Source organism: Lepisosteus platostomus, chromosome 18 (genome assembly GCF_059453375.1).
Source record: "Lepisosteus platostomus isolate fLepPlt1 chromosome 18, fLepPlt1.hap1, whole genome shotgun sequence".
NCBI lineage: Eukaryota > Metazoa > Chordata > Actinopteri > Semionotiformes > Lepisosteidae > Lepisosteus > Lepisosteus platostomus.
The window spans coordinates 19,163,594-19,178,192 of record NC_142628.1 but is presented as its reverse complement, the minus strand read 5'-3'; positions in this window follow the sequence as shown (position 1 = coordinate 19,178,192).

The following is a 14,599-nucleotide window of genomic DNA, read 5'->3' as shown; positions in this document are numbered from 1 at the left end:
CCAGCAGGGTGTCTCAGAAGCCCTCCAAACATCAAAGATAATTTTTTTCCTCAAACTCCAAAAAATCAGTCTCAAACTATCAAAACGGTTTCTAAAACCTCTAGGAAATGTATCTTCTTTAATATTCTGTCTGGTTTAGGCAAATTTTCATGAAGCTGAAAAATGCTGTTAAATGGTAGTTAAATCGGCACGCTTTTAATGCCTGACCAGTGTTAGGGTTACAAGAACCATAGAATTTTGCCCACTGTTGCACTTTTAGCTGCACTTTAAATGACAAAATGAAGAGAGTTTACCCATTAGAACAGGTATTCTTTAGACTTTTCATCTGGCTCAGTTTTGGATAAAATCACTGGATAGGGCAATATACAAAAAAGTGACCAAAACTGTCCGAAAACTAAAAGTGCAGATAGGAGAAAATTATCAGTCATCCTTAAGATAACTGGGGGCCCGGAATGCAGCACTGACAGTAAAAAAATTCTACCTGTTGTGGGAATGCTAACCCTAACCCTAGCTAGGGTTTCAAATGTGCATTCCAGCAGGGTGTCTCAGAAGCCCTCCAAATATCAAATTTGAATTTTTCCTCAAACTCCAAAAAATCAGTCTCAAACTATCAAAACGGTTTCTAAAACCTCTAGGAAAAGTATCTTCTTTAATATTCTGTCTGGTTTAGGTAAATTTTCATGAAGCTGAAAAATGCTGTTAAATGGTAGTTAAATCGGAATGCTTTTAATGCCTGGCCAGGGTTAGGGTTACAAGAACCATAGAATTTTGCCCGCTGTTGCACTTTTAGCTGCACTTTAAATGATAAAATGAAGAGAGTTTACCCATTAGAACAGGTATTCTTCACACTTTTCATCTGGCTTAATTTTGGATAAAATCAATGGATAGGGCAATATTCAAAAAAGTGACCAATACTTTCCGAAAACTAAAAGTGCAGATAGGAGCAAATTATCACTCATCCTAAAGATAACTGGGGACCCGGAATGTACCACTGACAGTAAAAAACTTCTACCATTTGTGGGAATGCTAACCCTAACCCTAGCTAGGGTTTCAGATGTGCATTCCAGCAGGGTGTCTCAGAAGCCCTCCAAACATCAAAGATGATTTTTTTCCTCAAACCAAGAAAAATCAGTCTCAAACTATCAAAACGGTTTCTAAAACCTCTAGGAAATGTATCTTCTTTAATATTCTGTCTGGTTTAGGCAAATTTTCATGAAGCTGAAAAATGTTGTTAAATGGTAGTTAAATCGGCATGCTTTTAATGCCTGGCTAGGGTTAGGGTTACAAGAACCATAGAATTTTGCCCGCTGTTGCACTTTTAGCTGCACTTTAAATGACAAAATGAAGAGAGTTTACCCATTAGAACAGGTATTCTTCAAACTTTTCATCTGGCTCAGTTTTGGATAAAATCACTGGATAGGGCAATATACAAAAAGGTGACCAAAACTGTCCGAAAACTAAAAGTGCAGATAGGAGCAAATTATCACTCATCCTAAAGATAACTGGGGACCCGGAATGCAGCACTGACAGTAAAAAACTTCTACCATTTGTGGGAATGCTAACCCTAACCCTAGCTAGGGTTTCAGATGTGCATTACAGCAGGGTGTCTCAGAAGCCCTCCAAACATCAAAATTGAATTTTTCCTCAAACTCCAAAAAATCAGTCTCAAACTATCAAAACGGTTTCTAAAACCTCTAGGAAAAGTATCTTCTTTAATAATCTGTCTGGTTTAGGCAAATTGTCATGAAGCTGAAAAATGCTGTTAAATGGTAGTTAAATCGGCATGCTTTTAATGTCTGGCTAGGGTTAGGGTTACAAGAACCATAGAATTTTGCCCGCTGTTGCACTTTTAGCTGCACTTTAAATGACAAAATAAAGAGAGTTTACCCATTAGAACAGGTATTCTTCACACTTTTCATCTGGCTCAGTTTTGCATAAAATCACTGGATAGGGCAATATACAAAAAGGTGACCAAAACTGTCCGAAAACTAAAAGTGTAGATAGGAGCAAATTATCACTCATCCTAAAGATAACTGGGGGCCCGGAATGCAGCACTGACAGTAAAAAACTTCTACCTGTTGTGGGAATGCTAACCCTAACCCTAACTAGGGTTTCAAATGTGCATTCCAGCAGGGTGTCTCAGAAGCCCTCCAAACATCAAAGATGAATTTTTTCCTCAAACTCCAAAAACTCAGTCTCAAACTATCAAAACGGTTTTTAAAACCTTTAGGAGATGTATCTTCTTTAAAAATCTGTCTGGTTTAGGCAAATTTTCATGAAGCTGAAAAATGCTGTTAAATGGTAGTTAAATCGGCACGCTTTTAATGCCTGGCCAGTGTTAGGGTTACAAGAACCATAGAATTTTGCCCGCTGTTGCACTTTTAGCTGCACTTTAAATGACAAAATGAAGAGAGTTTACCCATTAGAACAGGTATTCTTTACACTTTTCATCTGGCTCAGTTTTGGATAAAATCACTGGATAGGGCAATATACAAAAAAGTGACCAAAACTGTCCGAAAACTAAAAGTGCAGATAGGAGAAAATTATCAGTCATCCTTAAGATAACTGGGGGCCCGGAATGCAGCACTGACAGTAAAAAACTTCTACCTGTTGTGGGAATGCTAACCCTAACCCTAGCTAGGGTTTCAAATGTGCATTCCAGCAGGGTGTCTCAGAAGCCCTCCAAATATCAAATTTGAATTTTTCCTCAAACTCCAAAAAATCAGTCTCAAACTATCAAAACGGTTTCTAAAACCTCTAGGAAAAGTATCTTCTTTAATAATCTGTCTGGTTTAGGTAAATTTTCATGAAGCTGAAAAATGCTGTTAAATGGTAGTTAAATCGGAATGCTTTTAATGCCTGGCTAGGGTTAGGGTTACAAGAACCATAGAATTTTGCCCGCTGTTGCACTTTTAAATGCACTTTAAATGATAAAATGAAGAGAGTTTACCCATTAGAACAGGTATTCTTCACACTTTTCATCTGGCTTAATTTTGGATAAAATCAATGGATAGGGCAATATTCAAAAAAGTGACCAAAACTTTCCGAAAACTAAAAGTGCAGATAGGAGCAAATTATCACTCATCCTAAAGATAACTGGGGGCCCGGAATGCAGCACTGAAAGTAAAAAACTTCTACCTGTTGTGGGAATGCTAACCCTAACCCTAGCTAGGGTTTCAAATGTGCATTCCAGCAGGGTGTCTCAGAAGCCCTCCAAACATCAAAGTTGATTTTTTTCCTCAAACTCCAAAAACTCAGTCTCAAACTATCAAAACGGTTTTTAAAACCTTTAGGAGATGTATCTTCTTTAAAAATCTGTCTGGTTTAGGCAAATTTTCATGAAGCTGAAAAATGCTGTTAAATGGTAGTTAAATCGGCACGCTTTTAATGCCTGGCCAGTGTTAGGGTTACAAGAACCATAGAATTTTGCCCGCTGTTGCACTTTTAGCTGCACTTTAAATGACAAAATGAAGAGAGTTTACCCATTAGAACAGGTATTCTTTACACTTTTCATCTGGCTCAGTTTTGGATAAAATCACTGGATAGGGCAATATACAAAAAAGTGACCAAAACTGTCCGAAAACTAAAAGTGCAGATAGGAGAAAATTATCAGTCATCCTTAAGATAACTGGGGGCCCGGAATGCAGCACTGACAGTAAAAAACTTCTACCTGTTGTGGGAATGCTAACCCTAACCCTAGCTAGGGTTTCAAATGTGCATTCCAGCAGGGTGTCTCAGAAGCCCTCCAAATATCAAATTTGAATTTTTCCTCAAACTCCAAAAAATCAGTCTCAAACTATCAAAACGGTTTCTAAAACCTCTAGGAAAAGTATCTTCTTTAATAATCTGTCTGGTTTAGGTAAATTTTCATGAAGCTGAAAAATGCTGTTAAATGGTAGTTAAATCGGAATGCTTTTAATGCCTGGCTAGGGTTAGGGTTACAAGAACCATAGAATTTTGCCCGCTGTTGCACTTTTAAATGCACTTTAAATGATAAAATGAAGAGAGTTTACCCATTAGAACAGGTATTCTTCACACTTTTCATCTGGCTTAATTTTGGATAAAATCAATGGATAGGGCAATATTCAAAAAAGTGACCAAAACTTTCCGAAAACTAAAAGTGCAGATAGGAGCAAATTATCACTCATCCTAAAGATAACTGGGGGCCCGGAATGCAGCACTGAAAGTAAAAAACTTCTACCTGTTGTGGGAATGCTAACCCTAACCCTAGCTAGGGTTTCAAATGTGCATTCCAGCAGGGTGTCTCAGAAGCCCTCCAAACATCAAAGTTGATTTTTTTCCTCAAACTCCAAAAACTCAGTCTCAAACTATCAAAACGGTTTTTAAAACCTTTAGGAGATGTATCTTCTTTAAAAATCTGTCTGGTTTAGGCAAATTGTCATGAAGCTGAAAAATGCTGTTAAATGGTAGTTAAATCGGCACGCTTTTAATGCCTGGCCAGTGTTAGGGTTACAAGAACCATAGAATTTTGCCCGCTGTTGCACTTTTAGCTGCACTTTAAATGACAAAATGAAGAGAGTTTACCCATTAGAACAGGTATTCTTTACACTTTTCATCTGGCTCAGTTTTGGATAAAATCACTGGATAGGGCAATATACAAAAAAGTGACCAAAACTGTCCGAAAACTAAAAGTGCAGATAGGAGAAAATTATCAGTCATCCTTAAGATAACTGGGGGCCCGGAATGCAGCACTGACAGTAAAAAAATTCTACCTGTTGTGGGAATGCTAACCCTAACCCTAGCTAGGGTTTCAAATGTGCATTCCAGCAGGGTGTCTCAGAAGCCCTCCAAATATCAAATTTGAATTTTTCCTCAAACTCCAAAAAATCAGTCTCAAACTATCAAAACGGTTTCTAAAACCTCTAGGAAAAGTATCTTCTTTAATATTCTGTCTGGTTTAGGTAAATTTTCATGAAGCTGAAAAATGCTGTTAAATGGTAGTTAAATCGGAATGCTTTTAATGCCTGGCCAGGGTTAGGGTTACAAGAACCATAGAATTTTGCCCGCTGTTGCACTTTTAGCTGCACTTTAAATGATAAAATGAAGAGAGTTTACCCATTAGAACAGGTATTCTTCACACTTTTCATCTGGCTTAATTTTGGATAAAATCAATGGATAGGGCAATATTCAAAAAAGTGACCAATACTTTCCGAAAACTAAAACTGCAGATAGGAGCAAATTATCACTCATCCTAAAGATAACTGGGGACCCGGAATGTACCACTGACAGTAAAAAACTTCTACCATTTGTGGGAATGCTAACCCTAACCCTAGCTAGGGTTTCAGATGTGCATTCCAGCAGGGTGTCTCAGAAGCCCTCCAAACATCAAAGATGATTTTTTTCCTCAAACCAAGAAAAATCAGTCTCAAACTATCAAAACGGTTTCTAAAACCTCTAGGAAATGTATCTTCTTTAATATTCTGTCTGGTTTAGGCAAATTTTCATGAAGCTGAAAAATGTTGTTAAATGGTAGTTAAATCGGCATGCTTTTAATGCCTGGCTAGGGTTAGGGTTACAAGAACCATAGAATTTTGCCCGCTGTTGCACTTTTAGCTGCACTTTAAATGACAAAATGAAGAGAGTTTACCCATTAGAACAGGTATTCTTCAAACTTTTCATCTGGCTCAGTTTTGGATAAAATCACTGGATAGGGCAATATACAAAAAGGTGACCAAAACTGTCCGAAAACTAAAAGTGCAGATAGGAGCAAATTATCACTCATCCTAAAGATAACTGGGGACCCGGAATGCAGCACTGACAGTAAAAAACTTCTACCATTTGTGGGAATGCTAACCCTAACCCTAGCTAGGGTTTCAAATGTGCATTCCAGCAGGGTGTCTCAGAAGCCCTCCAAACATCAAAGATGAATTTTTTCCTCAAACTCCAAAAACTCAGTCTCAAACTATCAAAACGGTTTTTAAAACCTTTAGGAGATGTATCTTCTTTAAAAATCTGTCTGGTTTAGGCAAATTTTCATGAAGCTGAAAAATGCTGTTAAATGGTAGTTAAATCGGCACGCTTTTAATGCCTGGCCAGTGTTAGGGTTACAAGAACCATAGAATTTTGCCCGCTGTTGCACTTTTAGCTGCACTTTAAATGACAAAATGAAGAGAGTTTACCCATTAGAACAGGTATTCTTTACACTTTTCATCTGGCTCAGTTTTGGATAAAATCACTGGATAGGGCAATATACAAAAAAGTGACCAAAACTGTCCGAAAACTAAAAGTGCAGATAGGAGAAAATTATCAGTCATCCTTAAGATAACTGGGGGCCCGGAATGCAGCACTGACAGTAAAAAACTTCTACCTGTTGTGGGAATGCTAACCCTAACCCTAGCTAGGGTTTCAAATGTGCATTCCAGCAGGTTGTCTAGGAAGCCCTCCAAATATCAAATTTGAATTTTTCCTCAAACTCCAAAAAATCAGTCTCAAACTATCAAAACGGTTTCTAAAACCTCTAGGAAAAGTATCTTCTTTAATAATCTGTCTGGTTTAGGTAAATTTTCATGAAGCTGAAAAATGCTGTTAAATGGTAGTTAAATCGGAATGCTTTTAATGCCTGGCTAGGGTTAGGGTTACAAGAACCATAGAATTTTGCCCGCTGTTGCACTTTTAGCTGCACTTTAAATGATAAAATGAAGAGAGTTTACCCATTAGAACAGGTATTCTTCACACTTTTCATCTGGCTTAATTTTGGATAAAATCAATGGATAGGGCAATATTCAAAAAAGTGACCAAAACTTTCCGAAAACTAAAAGTGCAGATAGGAGCAAATTATCACTCATCCTAAAGATAACTGGGGGCCCGGAATGCAGCACTGACAGTAAAAAACTTCTACCTGTTGTGGGAATGCTAACCCTAACCCTAACTAGGGTTTCAAATGTGCATTCCAGCAGGGTGTCTCAGAAGCCCTCCAAACATCAAAGATGAATTTTTTCCTCAAACTCCAAAAAATCAGTCTCAAACTATCAAAACAGTTTTTAAAACCTTTAGGAGATGTATCTTCTTTAAAAATCTGTCTGGTTTAGGCAAATTGTCATGAAGCTGAAAAATGCTGTTAAATGGTAGTTAAATCGGCACGCTTTTAATGCCTGGCCAGTGTTAGGGTTACAAGAACCATAGAATTTTGCCCGCTGTTGCACTTTTAGCTGCACTTTAAATGACAAAATGAAGAGAGTTTACCCATTAGAACAGGTATTCTTTACACTTTTCATCTGGCTCAGTTTTGGATAAAATCACTGGATAGGGCAATATACAAAAAAGTGACCAAAACTGTCCGAAAACTAAAAGTGCAGATAGGAGAAAATTATCACTCATCCTTAAGATAACTGGGGGCCCGGAATGCAGCACTGACAGTAAAAAACTTCTACCTGTTGTGGGAATGCTAACCCTAACCCTAGCTAGGGTTTCAAATGTGCATTCCAGCAGGGTGTCTCAGAAGCCCTCCAAACATCAAAGTTGAATTTTTCCTCAAACTCCAAAAAATCAGTCTCAAACTATCAAAACGGTTTCTAAAACCTCTAGGAAAAGTATCTTCTGTAATAATCTGTCTGGGTTAGGCAAATTGTCATGAAGCTGAAAAATGCTTTTAAATGGTAGTTAAATCGGCATGTTTTTAATGTCTGGCTAGGGTTAGGGTTACAAGAACCATAGAATTTTGCCCGCTGTTGCACTTTTAGCTGCACTTTAAATGACAAAATAAAGAGAGTTTACCCATTAGAACAGGTATTCTTCAAACTTTTCATCTGGCTCAGTTTTGGATAAAATCACTGGATAGGGTAATATACAAAAAGGTGACCAAAACTGTCCGAAAACTAAAAGTGCAGATAGGAGCAAATTATCACTCATCCTAAAGATAACTGGGAGCCCGGAATGCAGCACTGACAGTAAAAAACTTCTACCTGTTGTGGGAATGCTAACCGTAACCCTAACTAAGGTTTCAAATGGTCATTCCAGCAGGGTGTCTCAGAAGCCCTCCAAACATCAAAGATGAATTTTTTCCTCAAACTCCAAAAAATCAGTCTCAAACTATCAAAACGGTTTTTAAAACCTTTAGGAGATGTATCTTCTTTAAAAATCTGTCTGGTTTAGGCAAATTTTCATGAAGCTGAAAAATGCTGTTAAATGGTAGTTAAATCGGCACGCTTTTAATGCCTGGCCAGTGTTAGGGTTACAAGAACCATAGAATTTTGCCCGCTGTTGCACTTTTAGCTGCACTTTAAATGACAAAATGAAGAGAGTTTACCCATTAGAACAGGTATTCTTTACACTTTTCATCTGGCTCAGTTTTGGATAAAATCACTGGATAGGGCAATATACAAAAAAGTGACCAAAACTGCCCGAAAACTAAAAGTGCAGATAAGAGAAAATTATCAGTCATCCTTAAGATAACTGGGGGCCCGGAATGCAGCACTGACAGTAAAAAACTTCTACCTGTTGTGGGAATGCTAACCCTAACCCTAGCTAGGGTTTCAAATGTGCATTCAAGCAGGGTGTCTCAGAAGCCCTCCAAATATCAAATTTGAATTTTTCTTCAAACTCCAAAAAATCAGTCTCAAACTATCAAAACGGTTTCTAAAACCTCTAGGAAAAGTATCTTCTTTAATAATCTGTCTGGTTTAGGTAAATTTTCATGAAGCTGAAAAATGCTGTTAAATGGTAGTTAAATCGGAATGCTTTTAATGCCTGGCTAGGGTTAGGGTTACAAGAACCATAGAATTTTGCCCGCTGTTGCACTTTTAGCTGCACTTTAAATGATAAAATGAAGAGAGTTTACCCATTAGAACAGGTATTCTTCACACTTTTCATCTGGCTTAATTTTGGATAAAATCAATGGATAGGGCAATATTCAAAAAAGTGACCAAAACTTTCCGAAAACTAAAAGTGCAGATAGGAGCAAATTATCACTCATCCTAAAGATAACTGGGAGCCCGGAATGCAGCACTGACAGTAAAAAACTTCTACCTGTTGTGGGAATGCTAACCCTAACCCTAACTGGGTTTCAAATGTGCATTCCAGCAGGGTGTCTCAGAAGCCCTCCAAACATCAAAGTTGATTTTTTTCCTCAAACTCCAAAAACTCAATCTCATACTATCAAAACGGTTTTTAAAACCATTAGGAGATGTATCTTCTTTAAAAATCTGTCTGGTTTAGGCAAATTTTCATGAAGCTGAAAAATGTTGTTAAATGGTAGTTAAATCGGCATGCTTTTAATGCCTGGCTAGGGTTAGGGTTACAAGAACCATAGAATTTTGCCCGCTGTTGCACTTTTAGCTGCACTTTAAATGATAAAATGAAGAGAGTTTACCCATTAGAACAGGTATTCTTCACACTTTTCATCTGGCTTAGTTTTGGATAAAATCACTGGATAGGGCAATATACAAAAAAGTGACCAAAACTGTCCGAAAACTAAAAGTGCAGATAGGAGAAAATTATCACTCATCCTAAAGATAACTGGGGACCCGGGATGCAGCACTGACAGAATAAAACTTCTACCTGTTGTGGGAATGCTAACCCTAACCCTAGCTAGGGTTTCAAATGTGCATTCCAGCAGGGTGTCTCAGAAGCCCTCCAAACATCAAAGTTGATTTTTTTCCTCAAACTCCAAAAACTCAATCTCATACTATCAAAACGGTTTTTAAAACCATTAGGAGATGTATCTTCTTTAAAAATCTGTCTGGTTTAGGCAAATTTTCATGAAGCTGAAAAATGCTGTTAAATGGTAGTTAAATCGGCACGCTTTTAATGCCTGACCAGTGTTAGGGTTACAAGAACCATAGAATTTTGCCCGCTGTTGCACTTTTAGCTGTACTTTAAATGACAAAATGAAGAGAGTTTACCCATTAGAACAGGTATTCTTCACACTTTTCATCTGGCTCAGTTTTGGATAAAATCACTGGATAGGGCAATATACGAAAAGGTGACCAAAACTGTCCGAAAACTAAAAGTGCAGATAGGAGAAAATTATCACTCATCCTAAAGATAACTGGGGACCCGGAATGCAGCACTGACAGTAAAAAACTTCTACCTGTTGTGGGAATGCTAACCCTAACCCTAGCTAGGGTTTCAAATGTGCATTCCAGCAGGGTGTCTCAGAAGCCCTCCAAATATCAAATTTGAATTTTTCCTCAAACTCCAAAAAATCAGTCTCAAACTATCAAAACGGTTTCTAAAACCTCTAGGAAAAGTATCTTCTTTAATAATCTGTCTGGTTTAGGTAAATTTTCATGAAGCTGAAAAATGCTGTTAAATGGTAGTTAAATCGGCACGCTTTTAATGCCTGGCCAGTGTTAGGGTTACAAGAACCATAGAATTTTGCCCGCTGTTGCACTTTTAGCTGCACTTTAAATGACAAAATGAAGAGAGTTTACCCATTAGAACAGGTATTCTTTACACTTTTCATCTGGCTCAGTTTTGGATAAAATCACTGGATAGGGCAATATACAAAAAAGTGACCAAAACTGTCCGAAAACTAAAAGTGCAGATAGGAGAAAATTATCACTCATCCTTAAGATAACTGGGGGCCCGGAATGCAGCACTGACAGTAAAAAACTTCTACCTGTTGTGGGAATGCTAACCCTAACCCTAGCTAGGGTTTCAAATGTGCATTCCAGCAGGGTGTCTCAGAAGCCCTCCAAACATCAAAGTTGATTTTTTTCCTCAAACTCCAAAAACTCAATCTCATACTATCAAAACGGTTTTTAAAACCATTAGGAGATGTATCTTCTTTAAAAATCTGTCTGGTTTAGGCAAATTTTCATGAAGCTGAAAAATGTTGTTAAATGGTAGTTAAATCGGCATGCTTTTAATGCCTGGCTAGGGTTAGGGTTACAAGAACCATAGAATTTTGCCCGCTGTTGCACTTTTAGCTGCACTTTAAATGATAAAATGAAGAGAGTTTACCCATTAGAACAGGTATTCTTCACACTTTTCATCTGGCTTAGTTTTGGATAAAATCACTGGATAGGGCAATATACAAAAAAGTGACCAAAACTGTCCGAAAACTAAAAGTGCAGATAGGAGAAAATTATCACTCATCCTAAAGATAACTGGGGACCCGGGATGCAGCACTGACAGAATAAAACTTCTACCTGTTGTGGGAATGCTAACCCTAACCCTAGCTAGGGTTTCAAATGTGCATTCCAGCAGGGTGTCTCAGAAGCCCTCCAAACATCAAAGTTGATTTTTTTCCTCAAACTCCAAAAACTCAATCTCATACTATCAAAACGGTTTTTAAAACCATTAGGAGATGTATCTTCTTTAAAAATCTGTCTGGTTTAGGCAAATTTTCATGAAGCTGAAAAATGCTGTTAAATGGTAGTTAAATCGGCACGCTTTTAATGCCTGACCAGTGTTAGGGTTACAAGAACCATAGAATTTTGCCCGCTGTTGCACTTTTAGCTGTACTTTAAATGACAAAATGAAGAGAGTTTACCCATTAGAACAGGTATTCTTCACACTTTTCATCTGGCTCAGTTTTGGATAAAATCACTGGATAGGGCAATATACGAAAAGGTGACCAAAACTGTCCGAAAACTAAAAGTGCAGATAGGAGAAAATTATCACTCATCCTAAAGATAACTGGGGACCCGGAATGCAGCACTGACAGTAAAAAACTTCTACCTGTTGTGGGAATGCTAACCGTAACCCTAACTAAGGTTTCAAATGGTCATTCCAGCAGGGTGTCTCAGAAGCCCTCCAAACATCAAAGATGAATTTTTTCCTCAAACTCCAAAAAATCAGTCTCAAACTATCAAAACGGTTTTTAAAACCTTTAGGAGATGTATCTTCTTTAAAAATCTGTCTGGTTTAGGCAAATTTTCATGAAGCTGAAAAATGCTGTTAAATGGTAGTTAAATCGGCACGCTTTTAATGCCTGGCCAGTGTTAGGGTTACAAGAACCATAGAATTTTGCCCGCTGTTGCACTTTTAGCTGCACTTTAAATGACAAAATGAAGAGAGTTTACCCATTAGAACAGGTATTCTTTACACTTTTCATCTGGCTCAGTTTTGGATAAAATCACTGGATAGGGCAATATACAAAAAAGTGACCAAAACTGCCCGAAAACTAAAAGTGCAGATAAGAGAAAATTATCAGTCATCCTTAAGATAACTGGGGGCCCGGAATGCAGCACTGACAGTAAAAAACTTCTACCTGTTGTGGGAATGCTAACCCTAACCCTAACTGGGTTTCAAATGTGCATTCCAGCAGGGTGTCTCAGAAGCCCTCCAAACATCAAAATTGAATTTTTCCTCAAACTCCAAAAAATCAGTCTCAAACAATCAAAACGGTTTCTAAAACCTCTAGGAAAAGTATCTTCTTTAATAATCTGTCTGGTTTAGGCAAATTGTCATGAAGCTGAAAAATGCTGTTAAATGGTAGTTAAATCGGCATGCTTTTAATGTCTGGCTAGGGTTAGGGTTACAAGAACCATAGAATTTTGCCCGCTGTTGCACTTTTAGCTGCACTTTAAATGACAAAATAAAGAGAGTTTACCCATTAGAACAGGTATTCTTCACACTTTTCATCTGGCTCAGTTTTGGATAAAATCACTGGATAGGGCAATATACAAAAAGGTGACCAAAACTGTCCGAAAACTAAAAGTGCAGATAGGAGCAAATTATCACTCATCCTAAAGATAACTGGGGGCCCGGAATGCAGCACTGACAGTAAAAAACTTCTACCTGTTGTGGGAATGCTAACCCTAACCCTAACTAGGGTTTCAAATGTGCATTCCAGCAGGGTGTCTCAGAAGCCCTCCAAACATCAAAGATGAATTTTTTCCTCAAACTCCAAAAACTCAGTCTCAAACTATCAAAACGGTTTTTAAAACCTTTAGGAGATGTATCTTCTTTAAAAATCTGTCTGGTTTAGGCAAATTTTCATGAAGCTGAAAAATGCTGTTAAATGGTAGTTAAATCGGCACGCTTTTAATGCCTGGCCAGTGTTAGGGTTACAAGAACCATAGAATTTTGCCCGCTGTTGCACTTTTAGCTGCACTTTAAATGACAAAATGAAGAGAGTTTACCCATTAGAACAGGTATTCTTTACACTTTTCATCTGGCTCAGTTTTGGATAAAATCACTGGATAGGGCAATATACAAAAAAGTGACCAAAACTGTCCGAAAACTAAAAGTGCAGATAGGAGAAAATTATCAGTCATCCTTAAGATAACTGGGGGCCCGGAATGCAGCACTGACAGTAAAAAACTTCTACCTGTTGTGGGAATGCTAACCCTAACCCTAGCTAGGGTTTCAAATGTGCATTCCAGCAGGGTGTCTCAGAAGCCCTCCAAATATCAAATTTGAATTTTTCCTCAAACTCCAAAAAATCAGTCTCAAACTATCAAAACGGTTTCTAAAACCTCTAGGAAAAGTATCTTCTTTAATAATCTGTCTGGTTTAGGTAAATTTTCATGAAGCTGAAAAATGCTGTTAAATGGTAGTTAAATCGGAATGCTTTTAATGCCTGGCTAGGGTTAGGGTTACAAGAACCATAGAATTTTGCCCGCTGTTGCACTTTTAGCTGCACTTTAAATGATAAAATGAAGAGAGTTTACCCATTAGAACAGGTATTCTTCACACTTTTCATCTGGCTTAATTTTGGATAAAATCAATGGATAGGGCAATATTCAAAAAAGTGACCAAAACTTTCCGAAAACTAAAAGTGCAGATAGGAGCAAATTATCACTCATCCTAAAGATAACTGGGGGCCCGGAATGCAGCACTGACAGTAAAAAACTTCTACCTGTTGTGGGAATGCTAACCCTAACCCTAACTAGGGTTTCAAATGTGCATTCCAGCAGGGTGTCTCAGAAGCCCTCCAAACATCAAAGATGAATTTTTTCCTCAAACTCCAAAAAATCAGTCTCAAACTATCAAAACAGTTTTTAAAACCTTTAGGAGATGTATCTTCTTTAAAAATCTGTCTGGTTTAGGCAAATTGTCATGAAGCTGAAAAATGCTGTTAAATGGTAGTTAAATCGGCACGCTTTTAATGCCTGGCCAGTGTTAGGGTTACAAGAACCATAGAATTTTGCCCGCTGTTGCACTTTTAGCTGCACTTTAAATGACAAAATGAAGAGAGTTTACCCATTAGAACAGGTATTCTTCACACTTTTCATCTGGCTCAGTTTTGGATAAAATCACTGGATAGGGCAATATACAAAAAAGTGACCAAAACTGTCCGAAAACTAAAAGTGCAGATAGGAGAAAATTATCACTCATCCTTAAGATAACTGGGGGCCCGGAATGCAGCACTGACAGTAAAAAACTTCTACCTGTTGTGGGAATGCTAACCCTAACCCTAGCTAGGGTTTCAAATGTGCATTCCAGCAGGGTGTCTCAGAAGCCCTCCAAACATCAAAGTTGAATTTTTCCTCAAACTCCAAAAAATCAGTCTCAAACTATCAAAACGGTTTCTAAAACCTCTAGGAAAAGTATCTTCTGTAATAATCTGTCTGGGTTAGGCAAATTGTCATGAAGCTGAAAAATGCTTTTAAATGGTAGTTAAATCGGCATGTTTTTAATGTCTGGCTAGGGTTAGGGTTACAAGAACCATAGAATTTTGCCCGCTGTT